Source organism: Macaca nemestrina, chromosome 4 (assembly GCF_043159975.1).
Source record: "Macaca nemestrina isolate mMacNem1 chromosome 4, mMacNem.hap1, whole genome shotgun sequence".
NCBI lineage: Eukaryota > Metazoa > Chordata > Mammalia > Primates > Cercopithecidae > Macaca > Macaca nemestrina.
Window position 1 is genome coordinate 142,374,903 of NC_092128.1, and position 14,907 is coordinate 142,389,809.

Sequence of the window (14,907 nt, forward strand, 5' to 3'; positions counted from 1 at the left end):
GTACAACAGCCTCTTTAGTCCCCCCAGCTCCTGCCTCTGGGCGGCCTATACAGGCCCAAAATGTTCACAAGTCGGCCCCTCAAGGCCCAGCTCCTGCCTTCCGTCAGCCTCTCCAGGCCCAGCTGCTGCCTCTAGGTGGCCTCTACAGGCCAAACTCTTTCTCCTGGCTGTGTCTGGAGGCCCAACTCCTGCCTCACAACAACCTCTTTTGGCTCAGCTCCTGCCCAGCTCCTGGTGGCCTTTGTAGGCCCAAAACTGCCTCAAGTCAAGTTCTCCAGACCCACTTCTGCCTCCCAATGGCCTGGACAGGCCCAGCTCCTGTGTGACAATGGCCTCTCCAGGCCCAGCTCTTGCCTCCCAGTGGACTCTCCAGGCCCAGCTTTTGCCTCACAGAGGTCTTCCCCGAACAAGTTTCTACCTGCCTCCTGGCAGCCTCTACAGGCCCAGGTCCTGCCTCACACTAACCTCATTATGCCCAGCTCATGCCTCATGGCAGCATCCTTAGGCCCAGCTCCTGCGCCCAACAGGCTGTCCAGGCCCAAAACTTCCTCAAGTCCCCTCTTCAGGCATAGCTCCTGCCTAACACTGACCTCTTTAGGCACAGCTCTTGCTTCTCGGTGGCCTCGCCAGGCCCAGCACCTGCATCCCAGTGGCTTCTCCAGACCAAGAATTTTCTCAAGTCTGCCATTCCAGCCCAAACTCCTGCCTCCCATCGGCCTCTACAGGTCCAACCTCTGCCTCACAGCAGACTCTCCAGGCCCAGCATCTGCCTCACCACAGCCCCCCAGGCCAAGCTCCTGCCTTTCGGCAGCTTCTACAGGCGTAGCTCCTGCCTCCCAGTGGCCTCTCTAGGCCAAGCTCATGCCTCACGGTGGCCATTCTGGCCCAGCTTTTGCCTTTTGGCAGCCTCTCTAGGCCCAGAACTTCCACAAGTGAGCCTCTTGAGGCCCAGCTCTTCCTCCCAGCTGGATCTCCAGGCCCACCTCCTGCCTCACAACTTCTTTCAGCTCAGCTCCTGCCCGGCTCCTGGAGGTCTCTGTAGGCCCAAAACTTCCTCACATCAAGCTCACCCGCACAAAATTCTGCCTCCTGGTGGCCTGGATAGGCCCAGCTCCTGTGTGACAATGGCCTCTCCAGGCCCAGCTCTTGCTTCACGGAGGTCGTCCCCGGCCAAGTTCCTGCCTGCCTCCCAGCAGCCTCAACAGGCCCAGCTCCTACCTCACAGTGGCATCATTAAGCCCAGTTCATGCCTCACAGTGGCCTCTCCAGGCTGATCTCTTGTCTCACACTGGCCCCTTTAGGCCCAGCTCATGCCTCTTGGCAGCCTCTTCAGGCCCAACTTCTGTGTCCTGGCAGCCTCTCCAGGCCCAGCTCCTGCCTCCTGTCAGCCTCTACAGGCCCAATATCTGCCTCACAGCAGATTCTCCAGGCCCAGCATCTGCCTCACCGTGGCCCCACCAAGCCAAGCCCCTGCCTTTCAGCAGCCTCTACACACCCAGCTCCAGCCACCCAGTGGCTCTTCAGGCCAAGCTAATACCTCACGAGGGTTTTTCCAGGCCCAACTTTTGTCTCATGGCAACCTTCCCTGGCCAGGTTTCCACCTATTTCCTGGCAGCCTGGACAGGCCCAGGTCCTGCCACACACTGGCCTCTCTACGCCCAGCTCATGCCTCACAGTGGCCTCTCCAGGCCCAGCTCCTGTCCCGGGACATCATCTACAGGTCCAAAACTTCCTCAAGTCGGCCTCTCCAGGCCCAGTTGCTGCCTCCTGGCGTCCTCTCCAGGCCTAGCTCTTCCTCCTGGCTGTATCTACAAGCCCAACTCCTGCTTCACAACAACCTTTTATGGCTCAGCTCCTGCCCAGCTCCTGCCAGCCTTTGTAGGCCCAAAACTTCCTCAAGTCAAGCTCTTTAGGCCCACCTTCTGCCTCGCAGTGGCCTGTACAGACCCAACTCTGGCTTGAGAACAGCCTCTGCAGGCCCCGCTCTTGCCTCCTAGCACCCTCTCCAGGCCCAACTCTTGCCTCATAGTGGCTTCCGTGGGCCAAGTTTCCACCTGCCTCCCAGCAGCCTCAACAGGCCTAGCTCCTCCCTCACAGAGGCTTGTTTATGCCCAGTCGATGCCTCTGGCAACCTATCCAGGCCCAGCTCCTGCCTCATACTGGCCTCTCTAGGCCAAGGTCCTTTCTCATACTGGCCTGTTTAGGCTCAGCTCATTCCTCTCGTCATCTCTCCAGGCCCAGCTTTTGCCTGTTGTTGGCCTCTGCCTCACAGTGCACCTTCCAGGCCCACCTCTTGCCTCACCGTGGCCTCCTGCAGCCAGATTCCTGCCTTTTCGCAGCCTCTACAGGCCTAACTGCTGCCTCCCAATGGCCTTTGTAGGCCACGCTCATGCCTCACAGTGGCCTTTCCAGGCCTAGCTTTTGCTTTTTGGCATCCACTCCAGGCCCAGAACTTCCCCCAGTCAGCCTCTCCAGGCCTAGCTCTTCCTCCCAGCAACCTCTGCAGGTCCAAATCGTCCTCAAGTTGGCCTCTTCTGGCCCAGCTCCTGCCTCCTGGCGGCCTCTGAAGACTCAAATCATCCTCCAGTTGGTTTTTCCAGGCCCAGCTCCTGCCTTTTGGTGGCCTCTCCAGGTGCAAAACTTTCTCCTGTCAGCCTGTCCAGGCCCAGCTCATGCCTCTCGGTGGCCTTCCCAGGCCCTGCTTTTGACTTTTGGTGGCCTCTTCAGGCCCAGAACTTGACCTGAAGTCGGCCTCTCCAGGCCCAGCTCCTGCCTTCTGAAGGCCTGTACAGGCCCAACCTCTGCCTCACAGTGGACTCTCCACGCCCAGCTCTTGCCTCACTGTAGCCTCACTAGTCCAAAACTCCTGCCTTTTGGCAACTTTGACAAGCCCAGCTTCTGCCTTTCAATGGCCTCTTTGGGCCCAGCTCATTCCTTACAATGGCCTTTCCAGGCCCAGTTTTTCCCTTTTGGCAGCCTCTCCAGGCCCAGAACTTCCTCTTTAGGCCCAGTTGCTGCCTCCTGCCATCCTCTCCAGGCCCAGCTCTTCCTCACGGCTCTTTCTATAGGCCCAACTCCTGCCTCACAACAACGTCTTTGGACTCAGCTACTGCCCAGCTCCTGGTGGCCTTTATAGGCCCAAAACTTTCTCAAATCAAGCTCTCCAGACCTATTGTCAACCTCGTGGCTGCCTGAACAGGCCCAGCTCCTGCCTGACAATGGCCTCTCCAGGCTTTACTCCTGCCTCACAGTGGGCTTTCCAGGCCTAGCTCTTGCCTCATGGTGGCCTTCCCCGGCCATGTTCCTATCTGACTTCCGGCAGCCTCAACTGGCCCAGCTTCTGCCTTGCACTGGCGTCTCTAGGCCCAGCTCCTTTCTCACGGTGGCCTCACCAGGCCCATCTCCTGCCTCAAATCTACCTCCCAAGACCCAGGTCTTGTCTCATGGTAGTCTCTCTTACACCAGCTCCTGCCTCACAATGGCCTCGTCTGGCCCATCTTCTGCCTCACAGTGACCACTCAAGGCCCATCTTCTGCCTCATGGTGGCCTCTTCTGGTTTTGCTCTTGCCTCACAGTTGGCTCTTGCAGATCCAGCTTTAAGTCTTTGATGGTCAACAGCATCAAGGAGCCTAAAGCTTCCCTGGACTCTCATTTGTTCACTTCACAGCAGAGTGCCTTAGCAAAAGCCATCTCTTCTTTTAACCTTGAGAGTGGATTTCTGACAAATCGATAGTAAATTCTGCCTGTGTGGTTTCACAATGATTTCTGTTTTATTTAGTGTCCCATGGTTTTTCTTGTCTACTGGGGATGAGGAGGCAATGGGCCTCTGCTTGGGCCCTTTGTCTTTGCCCTGGACATGGTAGCTTCTCACTTCATGTCTTCTTTTTTTATATTTTTTACAGTTTTTTTTTTTCCTTAGGGTCTTGCTCTGTCACCCAGGCTGGAGTGTAGTCATGTGATTATGGCTCACTGCAGACTTGGCCTCTTGGCCTCAAGTGATCCTCCCAGCTCAGCATTTTGAGTAGCTGAGACTACAGGTTCATTCCAATATGCCTGGTTAATTTCTTATTTTTTCTGAGAGGTTGGTTCTCACTGTGTTGCCCAGGCTGGTCCGAAACTTTTGAACACAAGCAGTCCTTTTGCCTGGGCCTCCCAAAGTGCTGAGATTATAAGCATGAGCCATCATGCCTGGCCTGCCATTTGCTTGTCATGAACTATTAAGAATTTACTTTTTGATTAATATACTATGACTATATACATTTGTAGAGAGAGATTTTACATTTTTCTTGGATACCAATTTTTTTTTTTTTTTTTTTTGAGGCAAGTTACTGCTTTGTCATTTAGGATGGAGTGCAGTGGTGTGATCTCAGCTCACTGCAAACTCTGCTTTCTTGGCTTAAGTGATCCTGTCACATCAGCCTCCTGAGTAGCTGGGACCCCAGGTATGAGCCACCATGCCCAGGTAATTTTTATATTTGTTATAGAGAGGGGGTTCTCACGATATTTCCCAGACTGGTTTCAAACTCCTGGGCTCAAGCAATCCTTCCACCTCAGCCTCCCACAGTGCTGGGATTACAGGTGGGAGCCATCACATCTGGCCTGCCATTTTCTTTTCAATGATCATTAAGAATTCACTTTATGCCAGGCACGGTGGCTCATGCCTGTAATCCCAGCACTTTGGGAGGATGACATGGGTCTATCATGAGGTCAGGAGTTCAAGACCAGCCTGGCCAAAATGGTGAAATCCCGTCACTACTAAAAATAGAAAAATTAACCAGGTGTGGTGTCAGGCGCCTGTAATCCCAGCTACTCAGGAGACTGAGGCAGGAGAATTGCTTGAACCCAGGGGGGCTGAGATGGAGGTGAGCTGAGATCGAGCCACTGCACTCCAGCCTGGGCGACACAGGGAGACTCCATCTCAAAAAAAAAAAAAAAAGAATTGACTGGGTGCGGTGGCTCACGCCTGTAATCCCAGCACTTTGGGAGGCTGAGGCAGGTGGATCACAAGGTCAGGAAATCGAGACCATCCTGGCTAACACAGTGGAACCCCGTCTCTACTAAAAATGCAAAAAATTAGCTGGGTGTGGTGGTGGGCGCCTGTAGTCCCAGCTACTTGGGAGGCTGAGGCAGGAGAATGGTGTGAACCCAGGAGGCGGAGCTTGCAGTGAGCCGAGATCACGCCACTGCACTCCAGCCTGGGCGACTGAGCAAGACTTTGTCTCAAAAAAAAAAAAAAGAATTTACTTTTTGATTATATATTGTATATATTTACTGTATACTGTAAATATTTATATGTGTGTATATATATTCATATGTGAATATATGTGTATACATATGTGAATATGCGTGTATATATTCATATGTGAATATACGTGTATATTTTCATAGAATACACATACACACACACACACACATATATATTGTGAAAGATATTTGAATACCTAGAAATTGATAAGCTTCTTCCAGGTTTTGAAACCACCCTTAGCACAAACACGAAAGAAGTACAAAGTATCATTATTAATGACCATGAACCAAGATGACCATGAGTCAATACAATAGTACTTTGCACCTCAACCACCTTCCAGCAGAGCATCTCAAAGGGCTGGATATATCTGAACATCACATCCTTTCACTTAGATTAGGATGCTTTGTAATTACTACTTCTCTTAAGACCTCAGTGTGACCCTAGTCAACATGAAATCAAACTATTTCTCAAATCGTAGAGATACTGAATAACAGCTTTGGTCAGGAAATAGGTATTGCAGTTGGTTTGTCATGACAAATTCCTGACCTAGTCAGATGGAATATTGCAGAAATGTGTGTGTGTGTGTGAACATTCTTACGCACAGATGTAGGGGTGGAAGTGGGGGGTTGAATTTGATAAAGCCAGCAGTGGGCAGGCTGCTGGGTGGGGCAGTGTAACTGCAGCAGTGTAACTCTAGAATTAACAAATGCTTGTAAGCCTCAGTTTTCTCTCCTGGAAAATAAAGGTTATAATTCCTGCCTTGATATGTGGGTCAGGTGATTCACTAAATGCAAGATATCTAGTATATAATAGGCACTGAATTAATACTACTTTCTGTAGCTCTTAATCACTGCTTAATTTTTAAAAGTTTAGAATGACTACTGCTTTTGTTAAAATTATTTGTAATTACTATATAAAATCTAAGTCCTATAGAAAAGTACAAAACAGGCCAGGTGCTATAGCTCACACCTGTAATCCCAGCACTTTGTGAAGGCAGGGCAGGAGGATTGCTCAAGGCCAGGAGTATGAGACCTGCATGAACAACATAGCAAGATCCCATCTCTATAAAAAATTAAAAACCAGTTATGGTAATGTGCACCTGTAGTCCCAGCAACTCGGGAGGCTGAGATAGCTAGATCGCTAGAACCCAGGAGTTTGAGACTGCAGGCTGGGCAACAGAGTGAGAACCTGTCAGAAAGAGGGAGGGAGAGAGACAGAGAGAGAGAAGAGAGAGAAAAGTACAAAGAAGCAAGTAACAAATCATGAAATTTTCAACCACCAAGAAATAACTCTTAACGTTAGGTGATATGGCCAGGTGCAAAATAGCTCATGCCTGTAATTTTAGCACTTTGGGAAGCCGAGGCAGGCAGAGCACTTGAATTCGGGAGTTCAAGATCAACCTGGCCAACATGGTGAAACCCATCTCTACTAAAAATACAAAAATTAGCCGAGTGTGTTGATGCCTGTAATCTTAACTACCTAAGAGATGAGGCATGAGAATCGCTTGAGCCTGGGAGGCAGAGGTTGCAGTGAGTGACCCAAGATGGCACCATTCCACTCTAGCCTGGGCAACAAAGAGAGACTCTGTCTCAAAACAAAAACAAAAGCAAAGGTGATAATTAACGCATACCTCTTTTTGTGCAAATAGGTAGCTAGATAAGTAGATAGATTAATGGACTGAAAATAACTCACACCTGTAATCCTCAGCATTTTGGGAGGCTGAGGCAGGCAGATCACAAGGTCCAGAGATCGAGACAATTTTGGCCAACATGGTGAAACGCTGTCTCTACTAAAAATACAAAAATACAAAAACTCCACCCTGGCGACAGAGTGAGACTCCTTCTCAAAAAAAATAAATTTACGCATTTTATATTGTGTTTTAGTTTATATATATATATAAACTAAAGTTATATATATATATAAAACTTTTATTTTGCTTGCTACAACAGAAGCTGAAGAACCTAAAGTAAGGTGGGAGAATTTCTGAACTTCAGATAAATGCCTATGTAAAAGTGATATATTTTTATTCAACATTCATTAAAATTATTTTAAAAATAATAAAAGTATTATGAGTCTTTTCAATCTGCAGTTTGTGTTTTTACCCACAACTGCTGTATTTTTGGATTTGGTGCATGTTTGATAGTTTCTGTTTAATATGTTTATACTTGGATGACTGTTTTTTTTTTTTTTCTTTTTTTGACAGAGTCTTGCTCTGTTGCCCAGGCTGGAGTGCAGTGGTGCGATCTCAGCTCACTGCAACCCCTCCCCCTCTCCATCCCTCCCTTCCTTCCTTCCTTCCTTCCTTCTTTCCTTCCTTCCTTCCTTTCTTCCTTCCTTCCCTCACTCCCCCCACCCTCCCTTCCTCCTTCCTCCATTCCTGTGTTTCTTCTTTCTTTCAAGACAGGGCCTTGCTCTATCACCCAGGCTCTAGAACACAGTGGTATTATCATACCTCACTGCAGCCTCAAACTCCTGGGCTCAAAGGATCTTCCTGCCTCAGCCTCCCGAGTAGCTGGGACTACAGGCGTGCACCACCACACCTGGCTAATTTTTGTTACATTTGTAAAGATGAGGTCTTACTATGTTGCCTAGGATTGTCTCAAACTCCTGGCCTCAAGCTGTCCTCCCACCTCAGCCTCTGAAAGCACTGGGATTATAGGCATGAGCCACTGTGCCCAGCCCTGTTTCATTTTTTTAGGTTGTCTAACTCAGGGTCACCCATCAACAACCCAGTGTTAGACTACTGTCTCTAATTTCCATAATTATTTTCTTCAGTTGCTTTATTGTAGTTCTTTTATCCTCTGATTCACTTTGATGATTATATCAAGCATTTTCTATGTGTTGAACTTTTTTTTTTTTTTTTTTTTTGAGACAGAGTCTCACTCTGTCACCCAGGCTGGAATGCAGTGGTGTAATCTCAGCTCACTGCAACCTCTGCCTCCCAAGTTCAAGTGATTCTCCTGCCTCAGCCTCCTGAAGTAACTGGGATTACAGGTGAATACCACCATGCCTGGCAAATTTTTGTATTTTTAGTAGAGACTGGGGTTTAACCACATTTGCCAGGCTGGTCTCAAACTCCTGACTTCAGGTGATTCGCCCACCACAGCCTACCAAGGTGCTGGGATTACAGATTATAGGCGTGAGCCGCTGTGCCCAGCCGCCACATTTTCTTTATTCTTTTTTCCAGTGATGGAAGGAAACATACATTGATTCCATCTCTTCACTGTTATGAATAGTTGTCTGCAAATTGTTTTTATACTTGTCAAGAGATAGAATCTGGTTTCGGGCCGGGTGCAGTGGCTCATGCCTGTAATCCCAGCACTTTGGGAGGCTGAGGTGGGTGGATCACGAGGTCAGGAGATTGAGACCATCCTGGCCAACATGGTGAAATCCCGTCTCTACTAAACATACAAAAGTTAGCTGGCCGTGGTGGCTTGTGCCTGTAGTCCCAGCTACTCAGGAGGCTGAGGCAGCAGAATCACTTGAACCCGGGTGGTGGAGGTTGCAGTGAGCTGAGATTGGGCCACTGCACTCCAGCCTAGGTGACACAGCAAGACTCTGTCTCAAAAAAAACAAAAATCTAGTTTATCTTCCCTTGAATGTGAATTTAGTCCCCTGCTTCTATAAGCAGAATACAGTGGAAGTGGTGCTCATGATCTGCCAAAGTTAGGTCATAAAAGATGACACTGTTTCCACTTGGCTCTCCTTCCTGGGATGGGTGCACTTAGAACCCTTTCACCATTTTGTGAGAAAGCCCAGGCCATGTACAGAGGTGATTGTGTGGGTGTTCCACCGGATAGCCCCAGCTGAGGCCCTAGCTAAGAGCCCAAATTAACCAGGAGATATTTGAGCAAGGAAACCTTTGAGACTATTCCAACTGCATACTGTTTGAAGGCAACCACGTAAGACATACAGAGGCAGAACTGCCTAGGTGAGTCTAGTCAGCCTCCAATATTGTGAGAAGACAAATAAGCATCATTGCAACTTTATACCATTAAGCTTGAGGTGGTTTCTTACACAGCAATAGATAGCCGATACACAAAGTGATCTTCCAATATGAATATTATGTCACTTCTCCACTTGACGGCATTTAATGATTTAGAATTGAGTGTAAAAGTCAAAACCCAATCCTGAATCCATCTGACAGGGGATTAATAACTAGAGTACAAAAGGAGCTCAGGTGGAAAAAAAAAATGGGAAAAAATATAATAATCTGATGTTAAAATGGGCAAAAGATCAGAATAGATATTCCTCAAAAGAAGACATACAAATGGCAAATGGCTATATAAAAAGGTGCTCAACATCATTGATCATCAGAGAAACGCAAATCAAAACTACAAAGAGCTATCATCCTACCCCAGTTAAAATGGCTTATATCCAAAAGACAGGCAATACCAAATGCTATTGACGACGTAGGGAAAAGGGAGCCCTGGTACCCTCTTGATGGGAATGTAAATTAGTACAACCACTATGGAGAACAGTTTGGAGGGTCCTCAAAAAACTAAAAATAGAGCTACTTTATGATCCAGTAATCTTACTGCTGGATATATACCCAAAAGAAAGAAAATCAGTATATTGAAGAAATATCTGCATTTCTTTATTTATTGCAACACTATTCACAATAGCCAAGATTTGGAATCTATTTAAGTGTCCATCAACAGGTGAATGGATAGAAAAAATGTGGTATATATACACAGTGGAATATTATTCAGCCATGAGAAAGAATAGAATCCTGTTATTTGCAACAACATAGGTATAACTGGAGATCATTATGTTAACTAAACCAGACACAGAAAGACAAATTTTGCATATTCTCAGTCATTTGTGGGTGCTAAGAATTAAAACAATTGAACTCATGAAGATAGAGAGTAGAATGATGGTTACCAGAGGCTGGGAAGGGTAGTGGGCTGGAGGGGGTGCACAGCAATGATTAATGGGTACAAAACTACAGTTAGAATGAATAAGATGTAGTAGTTGGTAGTACAACAGCACGACTATAGTAAACAATAATTTATTGTATATTTAAAAATAGCTAAAAGAGGCCAGGCGTGGTGGCCTGTAATCCCAGCACTTTGGGAGGCCGAGGGGGGCTGATCACCTGAGGTCAGGAGTTCAAGACCATCCTGACCAACATGGAGAAACCCCATCTCTACTAAAAATACAAAAACTAGCAGGCCGTGGTGGCGCACGCCTGTAGTCCCAGCTACTCGAGAGGCTGAGGCAAGGGAATTGCTTGAACCCAGCGGGCAGAGGTTGCAGTGAGCCAAGATTGCACTCCAGCCCGGGTGACAGAGCTGAACTTTGTCTCAAAAAAAAAAAAAAAAAGGAAAGAAAAGAAAAAAAAAAACCATAATTGGATTGTTTGTAAAACAAAGAAAGGACAAATGCTTGAGGTGATGGGCATCCCATTCACCCTGATGTGATGATTACACATTATGTGCCTGTGTCAAAACATCTCGTGCACCGCATGCATATATACACGTACTATGCACTCACAAAAATTAAAAGTAAAGCATTTTTTAAACCCACAATCTTGGCCAGATGTGGTGGCCCACACCTGTAATTCCAGTGCTTTTTTAGGCCAGGATGGGAGGATCACTTGAGTCCAGGAGTTTGAGACCCACCTAGGCAACATAGCAAGACTGTCATCTCTAATGACAATAAAAAAATTAGCCAGGCATGGTGGGGCTCGTGCCTATAGTCCCAGCTACTTGGGAGGCTGAGATGACAGGATCCATTGAACCTGGGAGGTTGAGCCTGCAGTGGGCTATGATTGTCCCACTGCACTCCAGCCTGGGTGACAGAGCAAGACCATGTCTCTTAAACAAACCAATCCTAGCATTGTTATGCCCAGACCGTTTATTCCCCGAAGACCACCAGAGTCCAGAGTCAAAGCTAAGCAGCAAGGATCTTTATTACAGGTTCGAACCTGGAACTCTCCCTCGCTCGTGAAACGAGACGGGCAGGAGAGCTCCCCCACTCAGCTCTGAACAATGTTATATAGTCTAAGAAAAGTGGGCATAGAGTTATTATACAAATCAGATATATGATTGGCTAGTGTTTGAACAAGGCGATTTCGCTAACTATGATTGGTTCCTGCCATTTCTGATATTTTGGTTCAAACTTTGAGGCGGGAGAGCAGGTTTATGGCAGCAAGAGTTTATCTTACTTAAACACGTCTTGTGACCTTCCCTCAGAACTTACAAAATCTCTGGTATGTGCAAAACAAAATCTCTGGTACGTGCAGAAAACCAGGTACTCACAGAACTTACGAAATCTCTGGTATGTGCAAAGATTAGAGAGCAGAACAAGGGTGTAGCGGGTGGGGGGCGGGTACACGTCTATCTTTGTGTCCTTTCATTTCCCCCTTCTTATAAGTAACTGGATGTCCAATCTTGGATTTCCAGAGTCTTATAATATAGCCTCACTTTCTGGGTGCAGGAGAGGCTGGTGATGGCTACGGAGGACCATTAGTTGGATGGTATCAAACCTTTCTCTGACAAATTGTAAAATTTTATTTACCACACAGGGGCCTATAGTGAATAGAAGTAGTAAAGACATTAGGGGGCCTAAAAGGGGTGCCAGAAGGGAAAACATTGAAGAGCTCCACCAATTGTTAGCGGCTGTAGTGAATTGTTGCTTTTTCATTTCTAAGCTTAGTTCGTGTAGGCGTTGGACTCTTTCCTCAACTAACCCTGACTTATTTATATAGAAACAGCATTCTTCTTTGAGGAACATACAGGTACCTCCTTTCTCAGCCGTGAGTAAGTCTAAGGCTCTGCGGTTTTGAAGGGTGACCTGTGCTAGGGAGGTGAGCTGCCGCTGAAGGGAGGCTAGGGAATAGGCGGAGTCTTCCATAGCAACAGAGAATTGTTGTAACAGCTTGTCGTTTTCTATCATGGAGTGTTGTAGGGCCCCTCCTGCTAACCCCGCTGCGACGACAGAGGTGGTTAAGGATATTCCGGCAATTAGTGGTAGAAAAACTGCTCGTCTATGTCACGCAGTTTTAGTTGGGGTGGTCCCTGCCCAGCCTACGAACTCTGGCGGGGTTAGCAGTGTCAGTCGGGGAACTAGGGTAACAGGGATACACAACTGTCCATCAGAGATGCTTTTGGACAGAGTTTTTAACAGAGTCATATTACACCAGAAGAACGCACCAGGGGGAGCATATATGGGACTATTAGGGTATGTAGCCGATTGGTTACAGAGGCTGTTGCTAAATGCCGAATAACAATAGGGGTATTTCTCTTGGTATGGGTCACGGTACAGGGCCACATCGGGTATCGTGACTATCGATGAGTTAAAACCTGTATAGTTTGTGGGAGGGGAGGATAGAGGAACAGCCGTTAATGGTGGTCTTCCTAGGGTTGCACACATAAAGCAAGAGGACAGGTCGCCTAAACCAGTGAGGTTGGCGAATGCTAGCCCTTCCCGTAATAGAGTTAGCCAGGAGAAGGGCTGCAAGTCTTGTGATAGCTTGGTTTCTTGCCTGTGGATTTGTGTGTGGATTAAGGGTTGAATCTGGATTAGACTTCTCCACAGATATAAATGGCTACTGGGCCAGGTACTAGTTGATGAGTAATATACTCCCCCATGTTGTGGGGTTGTCCACCAAGAGTCCCATGGGTCTCTAATTATCCAAGTGTAAGTGACGGGAGACTCAGTTTTGTAAAAATACCACCTTTGTCGTTCTCTCCAGTATCGGACAGAGTGTGTCTTACAGTAGCTATATGGGCAACCTGCACTCTGGTGCCACCAATAATTTTTACAATTATATTCAGTTTGATCATATTCAAAACAGATCATGGGTATTGCTGGTTGGGCAATCTGGAACCTAGTGAAATTGAGGTAAACTATAGTATTACACCCTGAGGGGGGGCAGTCTGCGCTAGCTAGCAGTTTACCCGCTTGGGGGGTTTCCCCGGGGTGAGTTTTGTTCTCATAGAGCCAGAACCTCCAGACATAGGGATTAGACGGCGCAGCAGTGAGGAGAGTCAGATGCATAAAGCATAAAAGCATAGGTAAGCTAGACATGGTTACGGCTATGGGGATGACGGCGCAGGGTTAGCTTTAAGGGATTGTTCTTAGCTTTGTCTATAGTCCATGTAACCGGTGCTCCAGACGGCTCGAGAAGGTCGGATGTTGGGTCCACTGGTTTGACGTGTGGGTAGTGGATCCACGAAGTGATGCCTTCTACTTTGAGAGCGGTGGGAGTAGTCAGGAGTACTTGCAGTGGTCCTTTCCACCTGGGTTGAAGAGTTTCTTGCCAGTGGCGCTTGACTAGGACCCAGTCTCCCGGCTGGAACGGATGAGGCGTCGGCGGAGGTCCTGCCTCGTACAGTTCTCGTAGTCTGGGCCAAATTTCCTGGTGAATTTTCTGTAAGGCTTGTAAGGAGAACAGGAGCTCAGAGACATTTTCAGTTTCAGGTTTGAGTAAGTCATCTTTTAGACTGGGGACCAGGGGTGGGGGTCTGCCATACATGATTTCATATGGTGTGAGGCCTAGTCTGTAAGGGGTATTTCAGGCCCGGAACAGAGCGTAGGGGAGAAGTACTACCCAATTAGCGCCAGTCTCCATGGTCAATTTAGTTAAGGTCTCCTTCAGAGTCCGATTCATCCTTTCTACCTGTCCTGAGCTTTGGGGCCTATAAGCACAATGTAATTTCCAATTTGCCCCCAGAATGGAAGCCAAATCCTGACTTACCTTAGCAACGAAGGCTGGTCCATTGTCTGACCTTATTTGGACGGGAAAGCCATACCTGGGGAGGATTTCTTCCAAAATTTTCTTTGCTACAACCTGAGCAGTTTCTCTCTTAGTTGGGAACGCTTCTGTCCATCCTGAAAAAGTATCTACAAAGACAAGTAAGTACTGATACCTATATTTTCCAGGCTTTATCTCAGTAAAGTCTATTTCCTAATAGATACCAGGCCTAGTTCCTCTACACCTAATTCCTGCGGTGGTCTGGGTTTGGGGGCAAGCATTGTTTAGTTGGCAGGCTTTGCAATTTGTTGTGACATCGCTGGCCAGTTCAGCTATGCACCTGATTCTAAACTTGGCGTGCCTGATTAAGTCCATCATTCGCCGGGCACCCAGGTGGGTTGTCCGGTGGATATGTTCCAACACCTGCCGTCCTAATTTTTCTGGTAGGATGGTTTGGTCATTTATATCAGTCTATCACCTATTTTTAACCTGTTTTAGGGGAAGCGTGTTCATCCATTCGCGATCCTGTTCGGTATAGTCGGGAAAACATGGCAAATTTCGCGGGCCAGGATCGGGGAGCTGGAGCGCGAGGAGCTGACAGGGAGCTTTTGCTATGCTCCTTGAGGTTTGGTCGGCTAAGAAGTTGCCTCGAGCAATTGGCGTAGTTGGTTTCTGATGCCTAGGGCAATGTACGATAGCCAATTTCTTTGGTTTCCACAAAGCAGTTAATAGAGCTAGGAACTCTTGCTTGTTTTTTATTTCTTTGCCTTTGGCTGTTAATAGTCCCCTTTCTCTGTAGATGGCCCCATGTATGTGCGCAGTAGCGAAAGCATAGCGGCTATCCGTGTATACTGTTAGTTTTTTCTCTGCCCTTAGGGTGAGGGCCTGTGTAAGGGCTATCAGTTCGGCTCTTTGGGCCGATGTCCCTGGAGGCAAGGGTTCCGCCCAGATTACCTCAGTC

The 14,907-nt window shown here is 47.5% G+C and overlaps 1 pseudogene; it reads left to right on the plus strand.

Annotated features, from left to right (window-relative positions):
• The first annotated feature begins 18 nt into the window (after positions 1-18).
• On the plus strand, positions 19-7,262 carry LOC139362939 (putative uncharacterized protein FLJ92257; annotated as a pseudogene).
• The last annotated feature ends 7,645 nt before the right edge of the window (positions 7,263-14,907 follow it).